The sequence below is a fragment of the Oryctolagus cuniculus genome, chromosome 14 (genome assembly GCF_964237555.1).
Source record: "Oryctolagus cuniculus chromosome 14, mOryCun1.1, whole genome shotgun sequence".
NCBI lineage: Eukaryota > Metazoa > Chordata > Mammalia > Lagomorpha > Leporidae > Oryctolagus > Oryctolagus cuniculus.
Window position 1 is genome coordinate 18,783,528 of NC_091445.1, and position 14,027 is coordinate 18,797,554.

At 41.7% G+C, this 14,027-nt stretch overlaps 1 long non-coding RNA gene across 2 annotated transcripts in view; it reads right to left on the reverse strand.

Moving 5' to 3' along the window:
- Positions 1 to 1,460: 1,460 nt before the first annotated feature.
- LOC127492853 (uncharacterized) overlaps positions 1,461 to 14,027 on the reverse strand; it is a 33,065-nt gene continuing 20,498 nt past the window's right edge. The window contains exons 3-4 of one of the 2 annotated variants that reach the window (XR_007922668.2): positions 13,119 to 13,249; positions 1,461 to 3,542 (exon numbers count right to left, since the gene is read on the reverse strand). This is a non-coding gene — a long non-coding RNA (uncharacterized lncRNA). The remainder of the gene's footprint in view (positions 3,543 to 13,118; positions 13,250 to 14,027) is intronic. The other variant, XR_007922667.2, reaches the window with a different exon arrangement.

A 14,027-nucleotide genomic window follows, 5' to 3' on the forward strand; every position in this document is an offset into this window, starting at 1 on the left:
TTCCAAAGTGCCCCCTAGGGTGCAAAATCCTTCCAAACCTAATCTAATTTATTTCTTCTGTTAAACTTCTCTATCCATAAAAATATTCAACTACTTAAGTCTTATATTTCATTTGTTTACTATTAAAATAGTACAAGTGTACTTCAAAAAGTTTGTGGAAAATGTGTATTATAAAAATATTCATGGATTTCAATTTTCTTCACCTAAATGAACTATTAATTCTATTTTGCAATGAACTCTTGGAAGTACCTTTCTGTATTATGTATGTTGTAAAGCCATGGTTCATTTGGAAAATATCATGACAAATATTCTATTGTATTTTCAATCGCTTTTTAAACTTGTTTATTTTCAGCTTTATTTGAAACAGACATACTGAGAGAGACATCTTCCATCTGCTGCTTCACTCCCCAGATGTCTGCAATAGTCAAGGCTGGGCCTTGAATTCCAGTGGGGTCTCCCACATGGGTGGTAGGGATTCAAGCACTTGAGCTATCATCTGCTGCCTCCCAAGATGCATGTTAGCAGGTACCTGGTTTGGAAGTGGAGCCAGGGCTTAAACCCAGATACTCTAATATGGGATGCAGTGTCCTAAGCAGGCACTTAATTGCTGTGCCAAACGCCTGCCCTTTGAATTATTATTATTTTTTTTTGACAGGCAGAGTTAGTGAGAGAGAGAGACAGAGAGAAAGGTCTTCCTTCTATTGGTTCACCCCCCAAATTGTCGCTATGGCCGGCGCGCTGCGCTGATCCAAAGCCAGGAGCCAGGTGCTTCCCCCTGGTCTCCCGTGCAGGTGCAGGGCCCAAGGACTTGGGCCATCCTCCACTGCCCTCCTGGACCTCAGCAGAGAGCTAGACTGGAAGAGGAGCAACCGGGACAGAATCTGGTGCCCCAACCAGGACTAGAACCTGGGGTACCGGCGCCATAGGCAGAGCATTAGCCTAGTGAGCTGCGGTGTCGGCCCAAAACGCCTGCCCTTTGAATATTTTTTATTATTTTAAAGTTAATTTAGTTTAAGTGTTATTTTTGTAATTAACAGGTATTTGCTGATATATCTTTTGGTTTGTGTTGACTTTCATTATACTTTAAGGATAATCACAAATGTTTCTTTTCGCTCCATCAAGATAGAAATGAGAACTACAGGCCGGCGCCACGGCTCACTAGGCTAATCCTCCGCCTTGCGGCGCCGGCATACCAGGTTCTAGTCCCGGTTGGGGCGCCGGATTCTGTCCCGGTTGCCCCTCTTCCAGGCCAGCTCTCTGCTGTGGCCAGGGAGTGCAGTGGAGGATGGCCCAGGTGCTTGGGCCCTGCACCCCATGGGAGACCAGGAGAAGTACCTGGCTCCTGGCTCCTGCGGCGGCCATTGGAGGGTGAACCAACGGCAAAGGAAGACCTTTCTCTCTGTCTCTCTCTCTCACTGTCCACTCTGCCTGTAAAAAAAAAAAAAAAAAAAAAAAATGAGAACTACATATTTCAATGATTTTGAGTTATAAGGAGAGTGATCTTTTTTAAAAAAATAAAAAGATTTATTTATTTATTTGAAAGGCAGAGGTAGAGGGAGAGGTGTCTTCCATCCACTGATTTCTCTCCCCTGATGGCTGCAATGGCTGGAGCTGCACTGATCCGGAGTCAGGAGCTTCTTCTGGGTCTCCCATGAGGGTGCAGGGGCCCAAGGACTTGGGCCATCTCCTGCTTTCCCAGACCATAGCAGAGAGCTGGATCAGAAGTGGAGCAGCTGGGACTCGAACCAGCACCCATAAGGGATGCCAGCACTACAGGCAGTGGCTTTACCTACTACACCACAGTGTTGGCCCCGTTAATTTATTTTTATTTATTTGAAAAGCAGAATGACAGAAAGAGGGAGACAGAGAGAGAGAGAGAGATCTTCCATCTGCTGGTTCGCTACCCAATTCCCACAAGTCAGGCCTGGGTGAGGCCAAAGCCATGAGTCCAGAACTCCAGCTGGTCTCCCAGATGGCAGCAGGAACCCGAGCACTTGAGCCCCCAGCAGCTGTCTCCCAGGTGCATTAACAGACAGCTGGAACTGCTGCAGAGTTGGGAACCCATTCTGGGCATGCTGATATGGGGTGTGGGTGTCCCAAGGTGGGACTTATCCCACTGCAGCACCATGCTCACCTCTTAAATTGCTTTTTAAATGACTGATTGCGATATACACTTCTATGGGTTAACTTTTTTTCTCTTAAATCAAAAGGCCAAAAACTTTTAAAAATATTTATTCTCTGTCACCCCAGAGCCTTTTGCTGAAGTGATTTTATTGAACCAGAAAGTCCTGGAGGCTTGTCCAGTTCTGCCCTGCTTGTAGGACTGCCAGGAGAACTGACTTCCTGGGCCTGGTTGTCTCAGCTGTAGAGGAGCAGGGTGGATTCGCTGATTTTTAAAGTTCGTCCAGCTTTACGTTCAGATAATAGGATTTGATTTGGCAAATCTCCGATGACTGTTTTCTGAGTGTGAGAAGGCCGTCCTAATCTGACCACGATGTTGTAGCTTTGGCAAAACCTTTTAGAAAACTCCTTGAGATACAAAGCATCCTCATCAACTCCAAGGCCCTCCTTCCCTGTCAGGGTGCCAGGCGAGCCTAGGAGGCCTAGGAGGACTGCCACACCCCTGTCTTCCCGGTAGGCAGCACGGGCTGGTGACACAGAGGCTCTCCAGCTCCTCACTGCAGTGTTATTCATAGAGAACCTCAGCTGAGTGCACTCATTTTTACGCCAATTAGCCAGCGATTGGCTTTCTCACCTTTCCTGGTTGCATTACATTAAAAAAAAAAACACCTTTATTTAATTTTCTGAAACTGTGTGTGTGTGCCAATGGTGTTTTGAGAAACAGATGCATAAAACATAGAAATCAATGTCACATCCTGTAAACATGCCATAAGCTGATTGTGTTCCATGTTTTCTTTGTTCAAGCAAGTGGATTAGGACATGACAGTAATAATAAACATTAATCTAAAGACTAGATTTCCATCAAGGAAGTCTCCCATTGGCTCCAAATATAATCATGACTCTCTGTTGGTTTTCCCAGGGCAAAAGTTTGCACAAAAGAGACAGACCACAGTTCTTGAAATATAAGATCAGTAGAGACAAACAAACATGCAAACACCAGACCAGACCAAACCAAACCTCAATACAAAAAACTAGCCTAACAATGCAAACTACAATTGAGTAAGAACCTGCCGCACCTAGGCAGCCACCCATATCCAATCCACATCCTGGAAAGACTTATGACTAAGCAACGAGAGGAGAGAGCTTGAAAAGATTCAGTCATGGAGGTTTAATTTGTAAGTACAGCCTGATCCAGGCAAGACTTACAGCAAATTTTATTCTAATGCCTTTTATTGTTTTTTATCATTACAATCTGCGTCTGTCAGCAGCAGCTTTTGATTGCTTCTTCAGCCAATCTGAAATGCTAGGAGTTTCCTTGCTAAACCAGTTTTTAATAACTGCATCCCTATGCCGCTCTCACCATCATTTCATTTGCTTTCCGGAGCAGAGTTCTTTACTCACAGGATATTATGTTTAAGGATCTATAACGATATAATTAAGGGGGGGGGAGAACATTAATTATACAGGAAATGAAAAATCAAGAATCTTGTATTTCTGTCCAAGGCAAGTATCCCAGATTACAGTGCTGCCTGCTTTCCCGTGGGAGTTTTGTTACGTTAATGTTGGTGACAACACATTTGACATTTTGTGCAAAAGATGCCTTCTATCTATCATACGGAAGACGCTAATGTGCCCAAGCATTGGCATCTAATATGTAAGCAGATGTAGACACTGTGGCTAAACAGAAGGAGATGTTTCCTATGAAAATTGGCAAATGTGTATTTTGTGAAAATGATTGTCAGTACCATGCTAAGTCGTTAATGCCGCCCTTAGAAGAATATAGATAGGGCCGGCGCCACGGCTTACTAGGCTAATCCTCCGCCTGCGGCACTGGCACACCGGGTTCTAGTCCCGGACAGGGCACCAGATTCTGTCCTGGTTGCCCCTCTTCCAGTCCAGCTCTCTGCTGTGCCCCGGGAGTGTGGTGGAGGATGGCCCAAGTGCTTGGGCCCTGCATCTGCATGGGAGACCAGGAGGAAGCACCTGGCTCCTGGCTTTGGTCAACGCAGTGCACCAGCCGCAGCAGCCATTGAGGGGTGAACCAACGGAAAAAGGAAGACCTTTCTCTCTGTCTCTCTCTCTCTCACTGTCCACTCTGCCTGTCCAAAAAAAAAAAAAAAAAAAAAAAGAAGAAGAATACAGATAGAACACTGGTAATTTGTATTATATGCCACAGTTTGTGTGTTAAAAGTTAGGATGGGGCAGGCATTTGGAGTAGTGATTAAGTCACTGTATGGGATACCTGCATCCCATATTCAGGTGCCTGGGTTCAAGTCCCAGCTTCTCCACTTCTGATCCAGTTTCCTGCTAATGCACTCTTGGAAGGCAGCAGATGATGACTCAAGTACTTGGGTTCCTGACACCCACATGGGAGACCTGGATTGAGTTCTGGGATTCTGGCTCCAGGCTGGCCCATCCCTGGCTGTTGCAGACATTTGGGTACTGAACCAGTGGATGCAAGATCTGTTTCTCTCTCTCTCTCTCTGCCTTGCAAATAAGGAAAAAATAAAAATAAAAAAAGGTTAGGTTAATTAATCTGGTTATATGGCTAATACTTAAATGGACTTAGCTGTATCAATTTAGTGTTTCGTGGCCCTCAGTTATTCAAGTCAGCTGTTTTGCTTGCCAGGTGTGCGCAAAGTGGATGGAAAAAGGCAAAATTCTAGGTGCCAGCTGGAACCTGATGTAGACTTTCCTTTAGGCTTAAGAAGAAGAGTTTTAAATCATGAAATTCCACTGGGGGGAATATATTGCCCTTTTTTAATGCTAATAAAATCCCCACAGCATGTTCAAGGCTAAACAAGCAGGGAGGATTTAGACATGGCAAAGGTATTCCTAGTCTTGTTCTTTAAGGTCTGAGTGTTTGGGAGACTATGAATCAGCATCTTGGCTGCCGCCACTGCCACCTCCTCCTCCCCCGCCCCCCACTCGGTGCCTTCCTCTCCTCCTGCCTGGGTGCAGGTGTGGGTAGGACTTGCCTTGCCCAGAGGGACTGTAGGTGGCAGTCCTTAAAATACTGCTTCCCTCCTATTAACTTGTCTATATTAGGGTTTTAAACTGTAAAAGTAATGATTTATTTCGACAAGCAAAGCAATGCAAAGTTGTCCAAAGCAGATAAGATATGTAAAGGAAACGCTACCCAGCTTCCCTGGCCCCACTGGAAGAAACCGGTGATCTATTGTTTGTTCAACCCTTCTCCTCCTTGTAGCAGCAGATACGTACATAGGCAAATTTTTGTTTTATGCTTTACAAAAATGAGATCAGATGTACATTATTCTCTTAACTTTCTTTTTGGGGGCATACAATATAACTTTAGGTCAGTAGAAAGATACATATCACCATTTTTAAAAAAGATTTATTTTTATTATTTGTGTTTTAAAAAGATTTATTTATTTGAAAGGCAGAGTTACAGTTAGAGATAGAGATCTTCCATTTGCTGATTCACTCCCCAAATGGCCCCAGTGGCTGAGGCTGGGCCAGGCCAAGGCCCGGAAGCCAGAAACTTGGAACTCCATCTGGTTCTCCCATGTGTGTGGCGGAGGCCCAAGAGCTTGGGCCCTCTTCCACTGCCTTTCCAGCTGTATTAGCAGGAAGCTGGGTTGCAAGCAGAGCAGTAAGAATTTGGAAAGGTGCTCTGACATGGGCTGTGGGCGCTGGAAGTAGTGGTTTAACCCACTGAACTAGAACATAGCTTCTACTTCCCATTTTTGTGTATTATAGTTTAATTTACTGTTTTAATTTTTTACAAGGAAAGGTTGCTTTTTTTTTTGAACAACAACTTTATTGAGCTAGAATTCACAGACCATTTAATTCACCCTATTAAACTGTAAAGTGTTTTTAGTGTATTTACAGAGCTGTGCAACTATCACTACTTCACAGTTTTAGAAATCTCACCAGCCCCAAAAGAAGCCCCAGTACCTGAAGCAGTCACTCCCCATTGCCCCTTGTTCAGTCCCTGGCACCACTAAACTAGTTTCCATTTAAATGGATTTGTAATGTCCTAGGCATTTGATACAAAACATGGAAAAATGGAATTAAAGTTATGAGTTTATTTTGGTGAAAAAAATTTTTTTCATAATATTTGAAAAGTGCATTTTATAAAAAAAAAAAAAAACAGTGCAAGGATTGGAAAAAAGGGCACCACAATAAGCTCATGCTTTTAATTCAGTTTTCTCACAAACCTTTGAAGTACCCTCACTCAAATAGGTGCAATCATATAATATACAAGTTTTGTGTCTGACATCATTCATTCGTTATAATTATTTCAAGATTTCTCCATACTGTAGCAGGTCTCCATACTTTTTCCTTTTTATGGGTACGTAATATCCTGTTGAATGACTATAAAATATTCTCTCTCTGTATCAGTTGATGGGCAATTGGGTTGTTTCTACTTTGGATGCAAGTTTTTTGTGTGCAAGTTTTTGTTTTGAATTAAGTTTTCAGAAGTTCTCTTTGGAATATAGTAAGGAGTAGGATTCCTGGACCATATGGCAACTCCATTTTTAGGAACTGTCAAATTCTGTTCCTAAATGGCTGCACCATCTTAGTCCTGCCACCAATGAATGAGAATTCCAATTTTTCCACACTCTCACCAACACTTGTTATTGTTTGTCTTTCATTTTAGTCATCCTTCTGGCTAGTGGGTGGGAGGTGCTATCTCATGACAGTTTTAATTTGCATTTCCTGGATGACTAATAGATGTTGAGCATTTTATCATGTGCTTATGGGCCATTGGTATATTTTCTTTGGGGAACTGTCTAAGAAAATCTCTTTCCAATATTTTCAAGCTTGAATTTTCTTTTTTATTACTCAGGTGTAAGAGTCCTTTGTATGTTCTGGATGTATCTCATCAAATATGTGGCTTACAAGTGTTTTTACTTCTCTGTGTGTTGTCTTTTCATTTTTTTGATGGTGTCCTTTGCAACTCAAAATTTTTAAATTTATGAAGATGAATTTATTTACTTTTGTCACCTGTGCTTTTGATGTCGTAGCTAAGGAACCAATGCCTAAACTAATGTCATGAAGAATTCATCCTTTGTTTTCTTCTGCAAGTTTTATAGTTGGGACTTAAATTTAGGTTGTGGATCTAGTTTGAGTTAAATTTTGGTATATGATGTGGGGTGGAGGGTTCAACCTCATCCTTTTTTTTAAAGGTGTATTTTATTTATTTGAAAGTCAGAGTTACAGAGAGTGAGAGAGATCTTCCATCCACTAGTACATTCCTGAAATGGCCACAATGGCCAAGGCTGGACCAGGTCAAAGCCAGGAGCCCGGAGCTTCTTCTGGGTCTCCCACATGGGTGGCAGGGGCCTTAGGATGTGGACCATTTTCTGCTGCTTTCCTAGGCACATTAGCATGGAGCTGCATCAGAAGTGGAGATGCTGGGATTCAAATTGGCACCCACATAGGATGCTGGTGTCACACTGGGGAGGGAAGGGCTTAACCTACTAATGCTTAACCTGCTTAACACTACATCAGCCCCCTCAATGGTATTTTCAACTTATAGTGGGTTTATTGGGATTTAACCCCATCATAAGTCAAGGAGTTTCTATATATAGAAATATAATTGATTTTTGTATGTTGATCTTTCTTCATTTTAAAAATTGATTTGAAAGGCAGAGTTAACAGAGAAGGGGGGAAACAGTAAGGGAAGTCTTCCATCTGCGGGTTCACTCTCCAAATGGCTGCAATGGCTGTAGCTGGGCCAGTCTGAAGCCAGGAGACAGAAACTTCTCCTGGGGCTCCCATACAGGTGCAGGGGCCCAAGCACGTGGGCCATCTTCTACTGCTTTCGCAGACATTTGCAGAGAGCTGGACTGGGAGAGGAGTAGCTGGGGCATGAACCAGCACCTGTATGGGATTCCAGTGCTACAGGCGAAGGCTTAACGTACTATGTCACAATGCTGGCCCCTGTATGTTGATCTTGAATTAGAAATGTTATTGAATTAAATTATTAGTTCTGTAGTTTTCTTGTGGTTGCTTTTTGCTTTTATATATTCAAATTCAAATTATCTGCAAATATAGTTTGTTATTCTTTTCCAATATGTATTCCTTTTTGTTTTCCCCTTGTCTTGACTAGAACCTATAGTATAAATTTGAATAGAAGTGGTGAGAACCAACGTTGTTGCCTTATTCTAATCTTAGGGATAAAGTATTCAGGCTTATACTATGAATGATAATATTAGCTTTAAGTTTTTATAGGTGCCCTTTACCATTTTGAGAAAGTCTACTTCTATTTTCCTGAGTGCTTTTATCCAAGAAAAATGTTGAATTTTTATAAAATGCTATATTTTCTACTCCTATTGAAATGATAATGTGGTTTTTCTAGTTTATTCTAATAATATTCTGTAATACTTTGTTTGATTTTTACATGTTACATTAACTTTCTATTTCTGGTAGTTGATTATGTTATATAAAACCTTTTTAAAAATGTATGTATGTATTTAAATGGTAGAGTAGTAGAGGAAGAAACAGAGAGACAGTGAGAGAGAGACCTTCCATCTGCTGATTCACTCCCCTAATGACTGCAACATCCAGGTCTGTCCACCACCATAACAGTGCTGGCCCCAGTATAATACTTTTTAATATTTTGCTTTGATTTGGTTTGCTACTATTTTGTTGATGATTTTTGTATCTGTATTCACAAGGGATCTTAGTCTGTATTTTTCATTTTTTACTATGTTTTCATCTGATTCTGTTATCAGTGTAATACTAGTGTCTTATAATGAGTTAGAAAATGCTCCTTCCTCTTTTACTTTGTGAAGTAACTAATAAAATGTAGGTATTAATTTTTCTTCCAATGTTTAGTAGTATTCAACAGATAAGCTTCTTGGCCTGGTCTTTTCTTTGTGGATTGCTTTTAAATTACTAACTCAATATCTTGCTTCTTATAGGTTTATTCACATTTTCTATTTTTTCTTGAGTCAGTTTTGTTTGTCTTTTTTTTTTTTTTTTTTTTGACAGGCAGAGTGGACAGTGAGAGAGAGAGACAGAGAGAAAGGTCTTCCTTTGCCGTTGGTTCACCCTCCAATGGCCGCCGCAGCCGGCGCGCTGCGGCCGGCGCACCGCGCTGATCCGATGGCAGGAGCCAGGAGCCAGGTGCTTTTCCTGGTCTCCCATGGGGTGCAGGGCCCAAGCACCTGGGCCATCCTCCACTGCACTCCCTGGCCACAGCAGAGAGCTGGCCTGGAAGAGGGGCAACCGGGACAGAATCCGGCGCCCCAACCGGGACTAGAACCCGGTGTGCCGGCGCCGCTAGGTGGAGGATTAGCCTAGTGAGCCGCGGCGCCGGCCTGTTTGTCATTTTTTAAGAGTTAGTCCATTTTATCCAGTTTATGTTTATTGCCATATACTTGTTCATTGGTTTCTCTTATAATGCTTTTTATTTCTGGAAAGTCAGAAGTGATGTCTCATTGTTCATTCCCGGCTAATGATCTGTATCATTTTCCTTGTCTCTTCATCAGTCAAGCCGAAGTTTTGGAATTTTGTTAACTTTTAAAAACTTTTGGTTTTGTTGGTCTTCCCTCCCATTTTTCTCTTCTGTATTTGCTATTTAACTAATGATTGGTGTTTAGAGTGTTTCTAATGCTTGCTACTACAATCAGAACCATAACAAATATCCTTCCTTGTGTAACCTTACGACCTGGTACTTTAAATTCTTCAGGACTGATTAATAAAGTAGAGTTGTTGTACATGTCAAATCTTAATAGATACTGCTTGATTATTGTCTGAAAGATGTTCTTAGAAATGTAGAAGAACATTAGTTTCAGCAATACACTTCTAGGGCCAGACCATTGTGCCTGAAATCCAGTTAGACCTCAAGGTTTACCTTAGGAACAATCTTGGCACTGAATTTGAGGTCATGCTATTCATGGTCCATTACTGGAATTGGTATTCAGGTACTGTGCAATCTTGGGCAAGTTACTTAACTTACCTAGCTTCCATTTTCTTTGTCGTTGGCAGGATGACTTCTTTGTAACCCATAATATCGCTTTGAGGGGTAGATATGCAGTGCACAGCATGGTCACTGTGTGGAGTCACACTGAAGTCAGCTCGGTGACTTTGAATCCCAGCCCTGCTGCTTGTAAGCTATTTAACTGTGGGCAAATTATTTAATATCTCTGTTTCCCCATCTGTAAAATGACTTTAATGACTACCTTAACTCATGGGACTGTTGTAAGGATTAAATGAATTAGTAAATAGAACATAATAGACTAATACTTGACTCTAGGCATAATCACTAAATAAACTTTAGCTGAAAAATCTCTTTCTCCCCCCTTTTGCCCCCATACAGATGTTTTATGGAGGAAAAATACATTTACATACACAGGCATATGTATAAGGGAAATCTACTTAATTGATAAAATGTATCAAGTACATTTATGAGCAAGGTATATAGGATATAGAAAAATAAATATCAGTTAGCTTCTCTGCTCCAAGAAATGTGCGAGAGAGAAGACTGTTAGTTTCTAAAGGTAATAAAAAGTAAAGGGAGTAAACTGCCTTAACAGTTGGCTGTTTTTTGGATGTAGCTTTGTTGTAGCTCTAGTCTGGATCATTGTCTGAATAACAGAATGTAGAACAGTGGAACCCACAAAGAGTGAGCTTTTCTCAAATAGGCATTGCAAGGTAAAATAAGGAAGATGGTTGACTATGAAAGTTCATAGACACTGATTGAATACCCATCCTTTCCTGGACAATGCAGATACAGAGGAAAACAAGGCAGACAGTGTCGCTGTCTTCAAAGCTGTGTTCATGAGGCGCATGAGCAAGAGTGCTGAAGGGGAACATGCAGAAAGAATAAGCAAAAAGAAAAAAAGATGTAACTTTAGCTGGTTACAGTCCACCTTGGGTCAGCCAAGAATGTGAATAAATTCTGTAAGCTTAGACCCAATGTTTGCCTTTTCTTCTCTCTTTGTAAAATGAATTTGTGAGTTAAGCAGAAATATTAGGGATGGTACTGGCAAGAAGATTCCAGAATGGTCCCTGGAGGACATAGCATGGAAAGAGAAAGAGACATGGAGGGGTTCTTGGGTGCATACACGTGGTTCTGTTTTGATGAGACTGTCACTGGATGGTTACAGATGTAAGCATTTTGCTTTAGCAACACTAGAAATGGCGGGAGAGGATGTGAGGGCTCTGACTGAGGTTGAGCGGGTGGGTGACAGTGCAGGGAGAGAGCAGAACAGGAATCTGACGACTCAGCCAATCTTCAGTCTTCCGTCCACCAAGGAAAATAAAATGGGAGTCTTCAAGTTGAAGGCAAGAGAAGAGCAGGAACCCAGGCCGCATTGGCTCCCCTTTCTTCGCGAGGAAAAAAATCTATGAAGATCTCTCCTATACAGTTGATGGTTTCATTGGTTCTGCACATTGGACAGGATCTTTTGCTGCAGTAACTTGAATATTTTTGACAATCGCCCTTGATGTTTTGGTAGACTTTGACTTTTCTGTGTGGTCATCAACTATGTTTCTCAGGACTGCTCCCTAACCCTGTGTCCCTCATGCTCTCAACAGTGAAATCATAGATCACTGGTAGCAAGAGTGCTCTGGAATTCTTAAATTATTTGGCCCTTGATAAAAATTGATTATTTTGCAGAGATTCTTTAAGCTTCGGGTTGCATAATCTAATTCTCTCTATCACAGACCTTTTCAGAACTTGTACTAAACTTGGGCAAAGATAGTATGGCAATACTTACAAATTCAAGGAAATTTTCAATTTCCAATTTCCAATTAAGTATTTGTCCTAGCACAATTAATTGTTGGTTGCGTTTATGAGTTAAATCTAAGAAGTACAATTTTGTTACTAAGCAAATTATTACTATATTGTGGAGACAGTGAAATTATACTCAGTTTTTTTAAAAAAAAAAACTACTCTGCACTTTAGCAACAGGGTGGTTTTGCTGAAGCATCTACAGATTGTTCTAGAGATAACTTCTAAATTACCACCAACTTCCTATTTGGTGAAAGGAAAGAAGAAAGGAATTCAGCTTTAAGCCTCTGTCTCTTTAAAACAAAGTGTGAGGTGGTGAACTACGTGGCACTTTCGATTCTGTGTTGAAACCACGCTAAATCCCTGAAATCCACGGAATACTGCACTCGGGCCCTTTGTGCAGAATGCTTACATGAGTGCTCCCAGGAACCAATCCAGAAGCAAATTGCTGCTGATAGTAACTGACAGCGTGAATTACTGCACTCTCAGAGAGTCTGCCAGGATCAACCCGTATGATCTCACTTTTGCTCAGACGGCAAGCTGAGCCTGTGCACGTGCTAGAACCAGCCTTCCAAGCTCAGGAAATGCAAGGGCTCTCTGCAGTTGTTTGAAAATAGCCAGCACCTTCAAAATGAGTCACCGTGGCATCTTGTCAGTGCATACTTATAAAACTAGGTTTGCTTTGATGAGTTTCTGACCCCAAGCATGAACAGTGCCCATAGAAAATTGGAGAAACTGACTCATCTGTTTATTTGTCATAGGAAAACCAGACAAGTCGTTGAATGCTGAGGACAACATCAATCTCTCCTCAGTGAGCTGACCTGCTTCTGGGCTGTCTCTCGCCAGGGTCCATTTGGAGACATTCTGCTGCTGGTAATTGCCAGGTTGACTCCTAACAACCTTCAGAAACCTCCTTTTAATTTGGAATGAATAACCTCATTGAAAGAAGAACTATCTAGTTCATTAAAAATGCTCAGTTGGACCAAAATACCCATATAGGAAATGCTCTAAAAATGAGTCTGTATGAGGAGATTTGAAAAAGTAACTGGGGACAATGGAATGAAAAATAAGTTTCTTTGGGTACAAAAAATGTTTGAAAACCATATATAGTTTTTTCACAATATGCATTTTGCATGAGCTCTTTGGGCACCCATCATATTTATACACACCAACACAACCGAGATCACTAAGATATGATTCAAACATTAATAAGAGTTCATTCCAAATACATACATCTGGAAAGAAAGCAGGAACTGGAAACATTTGTTCAAAGGATGAAATCACCAACCTGAGATCCAGAGCTCAAGGTGAGTCTTGAACTCTCTTGAACACTTTCCTCAATAGTGCCAGCATGGCAGGTGGAATCCTGTGTCATTTACTGCCTCTGTCCATCTTCAGCAATATACCTGGGAACTATAGCTGGGAAAGCACAGACTTCTGAGATCTTAAATTCTGTTCTTGGCAGATGAAAAGCCTCTCAGGTCATCTTGAAAGACTTCTTTCTTTTTAATTCTTAAGTCTACACATGTTTTCTGTTAATAAGTTGGAACGGTAAGTACCATTATTATTCATTTCTGTATTTATGTTAGAAACTGCTCGGTTCTGAAGCAATGGCCCTTTTGAAAATGGGGACTACTGAAGTGGAGGGGAAATGTCTCCTCTGCCTTCCTTTGGCCCATGTTTGGCCTTCCCTAAAAGGTGGTAGACTTCCACCCTTGAAGGGCATTTCTTCTGAGTTGGCATTGCCCTCATGGGGACCTGAGAGAGGGAGAGAGAGAGGCAAGAGAGAGCCTTGCTTATGAGAGTTGTGAGAGCTGGTGCAGACAATCTGATGGGCAGATTTTGAGAGTGAGGGGTAGAGATAGACAGCCCCAGCATGAGGTAATAGGATGGAGCATCGGGTGCATAGAAGAAGCATTGGAAACTTGGATGTTCCACAGGTCTTTGTCAACAGATACTGAACTCCACTGACTGCTTCTTGCTTCTTCTCCTGTATTCCTGATCTCAATCCAAGCCCCACCATCCACCCTGGCAGGAAGACAGAGAAACCTGAGCTCCCCTCCTGACTGCTTTTTGTCCCTTTTGCACGATAGCCTGTCAATCACCAAGTCCTTTCAGTTCTAACCCGTTTGTCTCTCGAATTTTATTCCATGTTCTCCATTCTCATAATAGGTACACATCATTCCCCTTCAGGAAT